The sequence below is a fragment of the Juglans regia genome, chromosome 12 (assembly GCF_001411555.2).
Source record: "Juglans regia cultivar Chandler chromosome 12, Walnut 2.0, whole genome shotgun sequence".
Classification (NCBI taxonomy): domain Eukaryota; kingdom Viridiplantae; phylum Streptophyta; class Magnoliopsida; order Fagales; family Juglandaceae; genus Juglans; species Juglans regia.
Genome location: NC_049912.1, coordinates 10788504 through 10799564, shown reverse-complemented (window position 1 = coordinate 10799564; position 11061 = coordinate 10788504). Strand labels below are relative to the sequence as shown.

The window sequence follows — 11061 nt, the reverse complement described above, 5'->3', positions numbered from 1 at the left end:
AGTGTAAAGGAGAGCTGCTTTTCGTGGGAAGTGGACTGAAGAGCTTCTTACACAAGCTATGTAAAGTGATAGGACTGAATGAATGGTTGAGTGTTGGCCTTTTCTTCTCATAAAAATCAGACCAAGATCTTTTCTCAAGGTGGAGTGTGAGAGTGAAAGAGTGAGGTGGCCCTTTTGCTTTGTCTTTCTAGAACCTTCTAGGACCTTCTTGTACAGATCTGGCCAGCCAAGTGGGGGTACAAAACTTAGCCATGAAGCAATCCTATGGTGACCAAATTCGTGGGCCTTAAAGGGCCTAAACCGAATGGGCCTAAAATTTGGGGTTTAAAGAGGGTTTGGGTTGCTATCAAGCCCAAATCCAATATCACTTGGCCCAATCAATTTTTCAAGGTTAACAAGGTTGGATAATGATGTTCTAACACAAATTTGAAGGATTAATAGCATGTGGAAGTGATTTAATCAAGTGATTAAACACAATGCTAGAAATCGGATTAGAAAATGTTTAGAGGCCAACTTTAGGGTTTTGGGGAAACCATTTAGGGTTTCGATTTCAACCATGCTTTTGGGCTTTCGATTGGATTCCCACCATTTATAATTTCACTAGGATTGAAAACCTCTTTGATCTGGCACAATTTGGTTGAGCAGATGAAACAAGGTTTTGCTTAAGTGGCATGATCTCACACCTTGATTCCTTCAAATCCAACAAACATTCCTCATGGTGCCAAGTGTCTAATATTATTCACTAAGTGTGGCTAAGATCTTGCCAAGTGTCCAAATAAAACTTCTCTAATCAAATTTGGACATTCCACACTGTGATTTCGAAACACTGCAATAGGTGCGCTTACCGAGGTTACTATTCACTTCGAAAAAGTGAATCATAAACTTAACACTAAAAATTCCTAAATATTCATATTAACCTATAGTGAAAATATTATACCGAAATTTAACCTCGAAGTGCCCCTAAAAATAATTTCACAATTTCCAACAGACGTTTCGTCCGGAATTATGAAAATAGGATATTGTGCCATAAAATCCTAAATAATCCACTGAGTGTAATGGCGTAGACCATAATGCATTTTGACACTTCTAACCACCTCAAATAAATAAAACTCATATTTCTAGCAGCATAGTGAGTGATAACACTGACTATGTTGACAGACTAAAACCTATGCAATAGGTCGATTCGTAAAAACTTATGGGATTTTTCACGAGATTCCTAAAGTCAATAGAAATTCCTTCAATGAATTTCTAGCGGGCTGTTACATCCTCCCCTCCTAAAAAAAAGATTTCGTCCTCGAAATCGACGTAAGTACAAACATAAAATACGCTCAAAAGGAAAAGTTGCTTACCAACGTATTGCCCATCACTGGATGCCTCATCACGCCCAAGGGGTAGGTCTCGTTCTTCTTGAGGTAATGTCTTCCTCTTGTGGTCAACACTATTCTTATCTATAACCATCTCCGGGTTATACAAAATAACTACCACTATAACATTAGGGTATAGCAATCCCAAAGGTTACTGCCTAAACTTAATGACTTCTAGGATACTGAATCCTTGCTTAAAATAAATCACTATTCTCTTCACTATTCAAAGAATTATCCACAACGTGTATATATATCTTCCATTCTTAACTCTCTTTCTCTCAAATCATATCAATTTGTACTGGAGTCCTTCCACAGGGTAGGTCAAATCGTACCAGCATACTCTCTAAATCTAAAACTTCAAGTATTCATGCAGTTCAATTTGGAAGAATTTAATCCATACACAACTGAATTCACATTCTCTATTTCCTCAAGGAATTATATCTGCCTAGGACTAGCTTACTCCTTCATAATCACCACGAATCGTTCCTCCTCCTAGGTGGTACCTTGATAAACGATCAGCTATTAACCTCAACTCAAGAGTTTCTCACTTATGATTAACATAGCTCTTCTATCCATCATGAGTTGCCTCTTATTCTGACTCTAATCCAAAGAATTTGTTCTTACTGCTCACGTAAATCCTTAAGACAAGCTTTTACTCCCCATATAAAAGTCTCCAATATAAGGGCAATCTAGGTTTCCACAAACACGGTGCTTCGCCAGAAACCATTTATTCGCGATTGGATAAAACTATTATCATAAGTGAATCCTACTAAGGCCAAAGCTTCTCCCACACACTGTACTCTTCCGAACACAAATTTCATTGTAACATTCGAATCAAAACAAACTCCAAATACTTGGGATACTAATTCATCAACCTTGAATATCCTTCCTCGTACTACTAAAATGTATTCCATATCTACACTGGTATGAATAGAAATACTCTTAATAAGAAATGTTACTCTTATCACCTAGTAACAATTCAGAGTACGAACTAAACTCTCGTGCAATACCACAATCACTAAAAATAGGGCCTCGCTTGAATCAAACTGTGTACAAGTTATAAACCTAAATGATTTAACTTACCCAAAGTATCAATAATGCAATAGTACCATCAATTGCAATCTAATCAACCTTAAATAAGCTTAACAATACAGAGGTCTTAGAAAAATACCAGTAACGGCGCCAACTCCTTTAGTTCCTGGGGCGTCAGCATCTGCATCTCTAGAAGTACCTGCATACACTTAAGCTAGTACTGGAGGTCGTGGCTTTGGTTTGGAATCTCCAATGGGAACAGTTCCATTTCTCTAGCCTCTTTTAGGACAATTTCTGATCAAGTGCTCAAGTTGGCCACATCTGAAACAGAGTCCTTGGGTAAGTTTGCACTTGCCTCCATGATTCTTTCCGGACATCCCACATATTGGGTACGTGGTCAGTATTGAGCTACCAGTCTCGATGCCTTCTCCCTTATCTGGTCCAGTAGACATCTTCTTCATTTCTAGATTTTCTTCAGTAGCATACAATGAAATTCTCTTTCATTCGGTATTGATCTGGATGGCTAGACCTCTTTGCTCAGTCTCTGCTATCGTGGCCACGTTTACTAACTCTTGGTAATTCTTTATTCTTAGGCAAGCTACTTGGCTACGGATCCATAGCTAAAGTCCAGCTTGAAACTTTCTTGCCTGCATCCTTTGAGTAGAAATCAAGTGTGGTGCAAACCTTCCTAACACCATAAACTTAGCGACGTACTATTCTACGGTCCAACTGCCTTGAGTTAAAGTCGCAAACTCCTGCGCCTTTAGCTGTTTGATAGAATCTGGGTAGAATCCGTTGTCAACTCTTCCTTAAATCTCTTCCAAGATAATGCATCCAAACTTCCTAGTTCCCTAACTAGAAGCTGCCTTTGTGTATCCCACCATATTCCAACTTCTCATTAGAATAGGTATACAGCATATAGAACCTTCTGGTCCTCAGTACATCCACAGATCTCGTCTGTCCTTTTGAGATCCATAATCCATTTCTCGGCTTTTAGTGGCTCTTCATTACCAGAAAAGTTTGGATAATGATGGATCAAGAACTTCTCACACAGACAATCCCTGACTTCGAGTCTGGGTACATGTGCTTGCTGATGTTGCTGTTGTCTAAGCATGTCAGTCAGCAAACGTACGGCTTCAACTAATCCTCCATCCATCGGGGGATTCTGATTATCCTAATTTGTAACTCCCTCAGGGTTTTGAGGTATCCTACCTCGAGGCATGTCACTTCCTAAATCACACGAGTACACGTGTTACAGCCACATACTATCTCTTATACTTCAAGAAATTCAAGCCTAGTAAAGACTAAAATTTCAAGCCTAATATTTGGTGCATTTCCTAAGGACATGTGGATTTAAACCCAGAGACGTATTGCTCTGATACCACCCTGTGACGCCCCCCAAATTCCGCTTGGGATCGGACGGACATTTGAAGCGTCGAGACATGTAACACAAGGTTACCTGCCCCCGTTCATGACATATAAGATGCAATATTCCTAACATGCATCTAGCATTATGCAATATTCGCAGCGGATAATTTTTCTTTTTAGCAATACTATGCACCAAACCGAAATATCCCAAATACTTAAAACATACTTCATACATAATGACATACTAAACAACTGAGATCACAATAATAGTCCATATGGTTGTGATCAAAAGAGTGATGGAGATTGAACTCTACAAATACAAGTAGTAATCTGAGGTAACTACTGTATTAACACCTACATCGCATCGTCGCTTAGTCGACCATTTCCAGTTGGTCGATTCCCGATTCTCCTTCAGATCCTGTAACAAAATCTACCATTCAGGGGGAATGGTAGTTGGGACTACCACAGTGAGATTTGATTACAAATCTCAGCAAGTTAACAGAAAACTTCCACACAGGTTAATGATGCATGCATGGCAGTAAAAACATGAATGCATAATCAAATCATAAGTAATCATAGCATAACTTGACATACAACATAACATAACTGGCATAACTTAAACTGAAACTGAAGCTTAGCATGAACGTGACTTGAACCATAACATGGACTTGAAACATAACATGAACGTGAACATGCATAATTTGAACTTGAACTTGAGCATGACATAACATAAATATGAACTTGGAACATAACGTAAACGTGAACATAACATAACATGAACTTGGAACATATTCTTGTCTCATGGGATTACCATGATTGCGTGAACGTAAACTTGAACATAACATAACGTGAAACATGGCTTGAACTTGGAATCTTATTCAATAGACTTAATCATTAACGTGACCATATGGGTGCTACACAGGTCCCCTTGAGCCGTGTGTCCCTGCCGATTACCGCATCACATCACAGGTTTCTATACCAGCTGTGAGTGCGTTAATACGTACTCCACAGTTGTTGTGGCCCCACGTATTCTACATGTCACAATTGCTATGTCTCACGTAGTGTATGCTCCACAGTTGTTGTGGCCCCATACTTCATGCTCCACAGTTGTTGTGGCCCCATGACTTATCTGTTTGTGCCACACTTGCTGTGGACACACATAACATAATGTGTGGCACCATCGGCGTTAGTGCCTGGCGCGCTCCGGTGACCAGCTAATTAGGCCCCATTCGCAACCTATTGACTATACTTCGTCAACCCAGGGAATTTCACACCTATTTAGACACTCCAGCGTGAACAAAGGAGTTCCACTATGATATTACCCCATCCTAGCGCTTAGAGTCGTGATTGACATGAATGACTTAACTGGCAGACATGACATTTCGTAACGTGACGTAACATGAACGTGACATAAAAGACAGAAATCTTGACGTAACATAACGTGACATGAACGTAGGACGATAGACATGACATACTTCGAGACATAAATGTAACAGAGAACATTTCATAACATGTCATACATGTAACATGCAACATTTCGTAACATGGCATACCATATAACAGACAACATTTCTTAGCGTGGCGTAACATGTGACAATGAATATTACATGACAAGAAATACATGTAACAGATGGCATACTTAACTTAACATGACATACTTGCAATGTATAGCATGTATAGCAATACGTGACAGAATATCTTGTGTAACAGATGAATAATTCATGACAGAATAAATTCTGTGTAACAGATAAATATGTAATGACTTGGCATGGCACATATGATAACATGCATACATACAATTTGGTTCCCTTACTTATCACACATACACATTAAATTGATAGTAAGTTAAAAGCTAACTTACCTCGATCTTCGCGCTTCGAGGCAAAACTCAAGTGCGATCACGGGAAACTGAAAGTAGTGATTTCTAAAAATTAGAACTTAATCACTGACAATTATGAATATGGAAAAAATATCAACTTAGAGTAAAATTACCATTTTACCCTCTACATGTGGGAAAATGACCATTTTACCCCTAACATAAGGATTTTGCATCCTAACTCCATAAATCACCAAAATTTACATACCTTATGTAAATTTTGTCCTAAGCTCAAAAATCAATTCAGAAAAATTTAAAACTAAACACAATCATCAAAACTCTATATGGCCGAAGCTTACAAGGCTATTTCCTTTGCTTTTTGTTGTAATTCTTTCAAATCTCGAAACTCAAGATTAAACCAAAATTTTTCTTCTACCACACTCATAACATATTCTTAAGAACAATCATGTTTTGAATCATGAACAAAAGTCATCAAAATCACTAAAACCATACTTGAAACTTTTTGGTTTCTCTTCAAAGTTCAAAACAGAATTTTGTTTCTAACTTGTTTTGATCAACCTCTTGATCCATGACTTATAAAGAAGTGATCTTCAAACCAAAACATCACATGGTTCAAAAAGGTGTCCTAAAACAGATCCAAGCTTCAAACTCAAGATCACATGGGTAAACATCAACCAAAACATAAATTTAGCCAAGAACATCATCACTTTGGCCTAACCGAATATCTCCTTCCATAAAATTTCATATGTTCGAAACTAACATCAAATATCTTCAAAATAACATTCTAACATGTATATAAGATTCTTAGGATCTTCCAATAAAAATATCAAAGCCATTGGAATAAGATTAAACCATAAAAGATTTAAACTTTCTCAAAACAGAAACTGTTTTTCCTCTTCCAGTTTCTAAGTTTCTAGACCTAAGAAAATATTTCACCAAAACTTTTAATCATGCAACAAATCCTCAACCAATAATCATATACACATGTTAACAGTACTCCATAAAAATTTCGGACCAAGATCTATTCATTAGCTTGGTCAAAAACTCCAAAATATAACACACTCTCCAGTTTATCGCCCAGAATGACCTTTCCGGGGTCTAAACAACTTTTGACCAATCAAATGATCTCCAAATGGAAAGAATAAGTTATCCACGTAAACTAGACTCCAAAAGAAAGAACTTTCATGAAGGAATCTTGGCGAGAAAACACTTACAAAATCTTCGAAATAGGCGTTCAAAAGAGGTATGAAAAACTGTCCGAGAGTGTCTTTTGTGTTCTATGAAGGAAAAGTGTAAAGGAGAGCTGCTTTTCGTGGGAAGTGGACTGAAGAGCTTCTTACACAAGCTATGTAAAGTGATAGGACTGAATGAATGGTTGAGTGTTGGCCTTTTCTTCTCATAAAAATCAGACCAAGATCTTTTCTCAAGGTGGAGTGTGAGAGTGAAAGAGTGAGGTGGCCCTTTTGCTTTGTCTTTCTAGAACCTTCTAGGACCTTCTTGTACAGATCTGGCCAGCCAAGTGGGGGTACAAAACTTAGCCATGAAGCAATCCTATGGTGACCAAATTCGTGGGCCTTAAAGGGCCTAAACCGAATGGGCCTAAAATTTGGGGTTTAAAGAGGGTTTGGGTTGCTATCAAGCCCAAATCCAATATCACTTGGTCAATCAATTTTTCAAGGTTAACAAGGTTGGATAATGATGTTCTAACACAAATTTGAAGGATTAATAGCATGTGGAAGTGATTTAATCAAGTGATTAAACACAATGCTAGAAATCGGATTAGAAAATGTTTAGAGGCCAACTTTAGGGTTTTGGGGAAACCATTTAGGGTTTCGATTTCAACCATGCTTTTGGGCTTTCGATTGGATTCCCACCATTTATAATTTCACTAGGATTGAAAACCTCTTTGATCTGGCACAATTTGGTTGAGCAGATGAAACAAGGTTTTGCTTAAGTGGCATGATCTCACACCTTGATTCCTTCAAATCCAACAAACATTCCTCATGGTGCCAAGTGTCTAATATTATTCACTAAGTGTGGCTAAGATCTTGCCAAGTGTCCAAATAAAACTTCTCTAATCCAATTTGGACATTCCACACTGTGATTTCGAAACACTGCAATAGGTGCGCTTACCGAGGTTACTATTCACTTCGAAAAAGTGAATCATAAACTTAACACTAAAAATTCCTAAATATTCATATTAACCTACAGTGAAAATATTATACCGAAATTCAACCTCGAAGTGCCCCTAAAAATAATTTCACAATTTCCAACAGACGTTTCGTCCGGAATTATGAAAATAGGATATTGTGCCATAAAATCCTAAATAATCCACTGAGTGTAATGGCGTAGACCATAATGCATTCTGACACTTCTAACCACCTCAAATAAATAAAACTCACATTTCTAGCAGCATAGTGAGTGATAACACTGACTATGTTGACAGACTAAAACCTATGCAATAGGTCGATTCGTAAAAACTTATGGGATTTTCACGAGATTCCTAAAGTCAATAGAAATTCCTTCAATGAATTTCTAGCGGGCTGTTACATTTACCGCACTTGAAGTAGGTGTTGGTTCCCATCAGACACTTTCTGGCATGGAGCTTGCCACAGGTTTGGCAAACATGACGAGGTGTCACTATACTGCGCTGAGAGGCCTTGACCATCTGAAGGGGCTTGGGCGCTTGGCTATACATCGGGCTTTTGCCTTTACTCTACTCAAAGGCCTGAAATTGCCTTTTCTTCTAATTAAACTCTCCCGTTCGAACGCGTAGATTTTCCTCTAGAATCACAGCTTGATCCTCTAGGTCGGCAAATTTTCTTATTTTCAGTGCAAGGAGAGAGTCCATAATCCTAGGATTCAGACCTAGCTCGAACTTTTCAGCCCTTAGTGATTCAGTAAGGACCAGATGGGGGGTGAACCTTGATAGTTCTACAAATTTAGAGGCATACTGCCTCACTGTCATCACTCCCTACTTCAGATCAGCAAACTCTCTGGCCTTCGACTCTCAGACAGATAACGGAAAGAATCGATCATTAAAGACCTCTTTGAATTTGTTCCAAGTGATCGGGGTAGTTGATCCCAACTCCTGCTGAAGGAGTCCACGAGTGGCCTTCCACCACCCGTTAGCTACGTCGGCCAGATTATAAACTGAAAACTCCACCTTTTGCTCTTCCGTACACGAAATCACACTGAAGATCTTTTCGAGGCGTTCGAGCCAATTGTCGGCATCTATTTCAATACCCTTGCCATCAAACAACGGAGGGTGCTGTTTGTAGAAGCGATCAAAGGCAGCCGGGTGTGGAACCTGTGCCTGCGTTGTCGTTTGTCCACTAGTGAAAGCCTCGATGAGGCGTGTTGCCGCATTAATGAGATCTCAAGTTCAAAAACTCCAGCCGCCTTTCTTGGCATTGCTCTCTCTACAAACCATTGATAATTGTTGGATGCCAATTCTTCTAGAAGTCCATAGGTAGCTTCATCGGTCTTACTCATTAATGCTCCTTCAGCGGCCGCATCAACTGTAGATCGATTGGTGGGTCTCAAACCATTGTAAAATGTTTGTACTTGAAGCCAGGCCGAGAGGTCGTGTTGTGGACACTTGCGCAATAAGTTGTTGTATCTCTCCCACGCCTCATACAATGATTCACCCTCAAATTGAGCGAAGGTAGTAATATCATTCCTTAATTTCGCTATCTTGGCCGGAAGGAAATACTTTGGTGAAAATTTTTGTGCTAACTCCCCCCATGTGGTGATGATTCTGGCTGGCAGAGAATTCAACCAAGCTTTTGCTTTTTCCCCAAGTGAAAAAGGAAAAAGTCTCATTTAGATTGCATCATCTGTCATTCTGTTGTGTTTAAAAGTATCATAAATTTCCAGAAAAACTTACAATATGGACATTAGGATCCTCGTGCGACAGCCCCCCAAACTGGACGGTTTGTTAGATCATTTGAATAATGGCCGGCTTGATCTCGAAGTTATTGGCTTGTACAGCTGGTCGCCTTATATTGGACGTCGAACCATTGACCGAGGGCATCACATAGCCTCTTAATGCCTTGTTCTCCTGGTCGACCATATTAACTTTACAGGCAGCGACCTCTTTCTTTTTCACTTTATTGATCCGATGTAAGGTCCTTTCAATCTCGGGATCGAAAAGCGGATGCTCTAACGATTTAATTCGGCGCATACACTTCTGATTCCTGAAAAGAAAAAGATCAAACTGAGATAAAATTAAATCTTTTTATTTTTTGTAATGAAATAAAAGAAAAAATCCAAAGTAATAAAAATCTAGCTAGTATTAATATCAATAACAAATAAATATTCCCTAACAACGGCACCCAAAACTTGTTCGCTTAAAAATATAATCTGCAATTGTACAGAATCATAACAAGTAATAAAGTGTTTTAAAGAAATCGGTTATCGTACCCACATGGAATAATTATATTATTTAGTATTAAGATTGACTAAATTAATTACTATTTCGAAAACTGAAATTTGAAGAATGATTTATCTAAATTAAACTGAAAAAAAGAACATTAAAATTAAGATTTTAAAAATAATGAGAATAGATTAAGAGCATTTGACTTCACATAGCAAATCTCACACAGTTTATTCTTCCTTATTATAGAATCTCAATTATCCCAAATTGATAATAAAAATCTCTTAACTATTCAATATTTTCTCTCGAACAATACCAAAAATATCTTCAACTAATAACTCCATATCTCTGTGTGAATTTAACTAATTTAAGACTTATTAAGTTCTTTGGAATTTTCTTGAGAATTATGCTAGTCGCTGTAAAGCATCTTTGCTTTCACTCAACTAATGGTATTTAATCCTAGAGCTTTAATGACAAATCACTTCTCAGTCTCATTGTGATTCAATATATCGAATAATAGTTAGGTAGAAAATTGTAAGCATTAAAAACAAGAAATAAACACTAAATCATGAAAATATTGTAAATAAAATAATTTGAAATATAAACTGTATGTTCAGTGCTAGGCTACATCAAAGTTCTAGAAAATAGAATTAGTTCATAATGAAATTAAAAAAAAAAAAGAATAAAACTGATGTTCTTTGTTCAAGTCGGTTGGTGAAGCATTCGGCTCTCGCATTTGCCTTCCAGTTTCACCTTCTCGAAAGAACACTTCAATAATAAAAATTGGAACTCTAAGCTCAGACTCAAACTCTAAAACATAAAAACTCTCAACTCTGATTCAGAACTCGAATCACCTATTCATCCCACAAGTTGAGATTAAATAGATTCAAAATTCAAATATGGAAACAAGATAACTGGGGCTACAATCTAGCCTAAAAATCTAGAAAATAATTTATAAAGATAAATGTTAATATAAAAGGAAATTATCCTAAGAATGACGGGATTATCTAAAATGGAAGATTCAGTAATATGCGGCTTGAATTGCGGAATTCGAGAGAATTTGGTTGCCAATAGATTGATTT

The 11061-nt window shown here is 37.7% G+C and overlaps 1 non-coding gene across 1 annotated transcript; it reads left to right on the top strand.

Annotated features, from left to right (window-relative positions):
• Positions 1-9184: 9184 nt before the first annotated feature.
• LOC118344122 lies at positions 9185-9291 on the top strand. The gene has a single exon (XR_004797887.1). It is a non-coding gene; the product is annotated as a small nucleolar RNA R71 (small nucleolar RNA).
• Positions 9292-11061: the final 1770 nt, after the last annotated feature.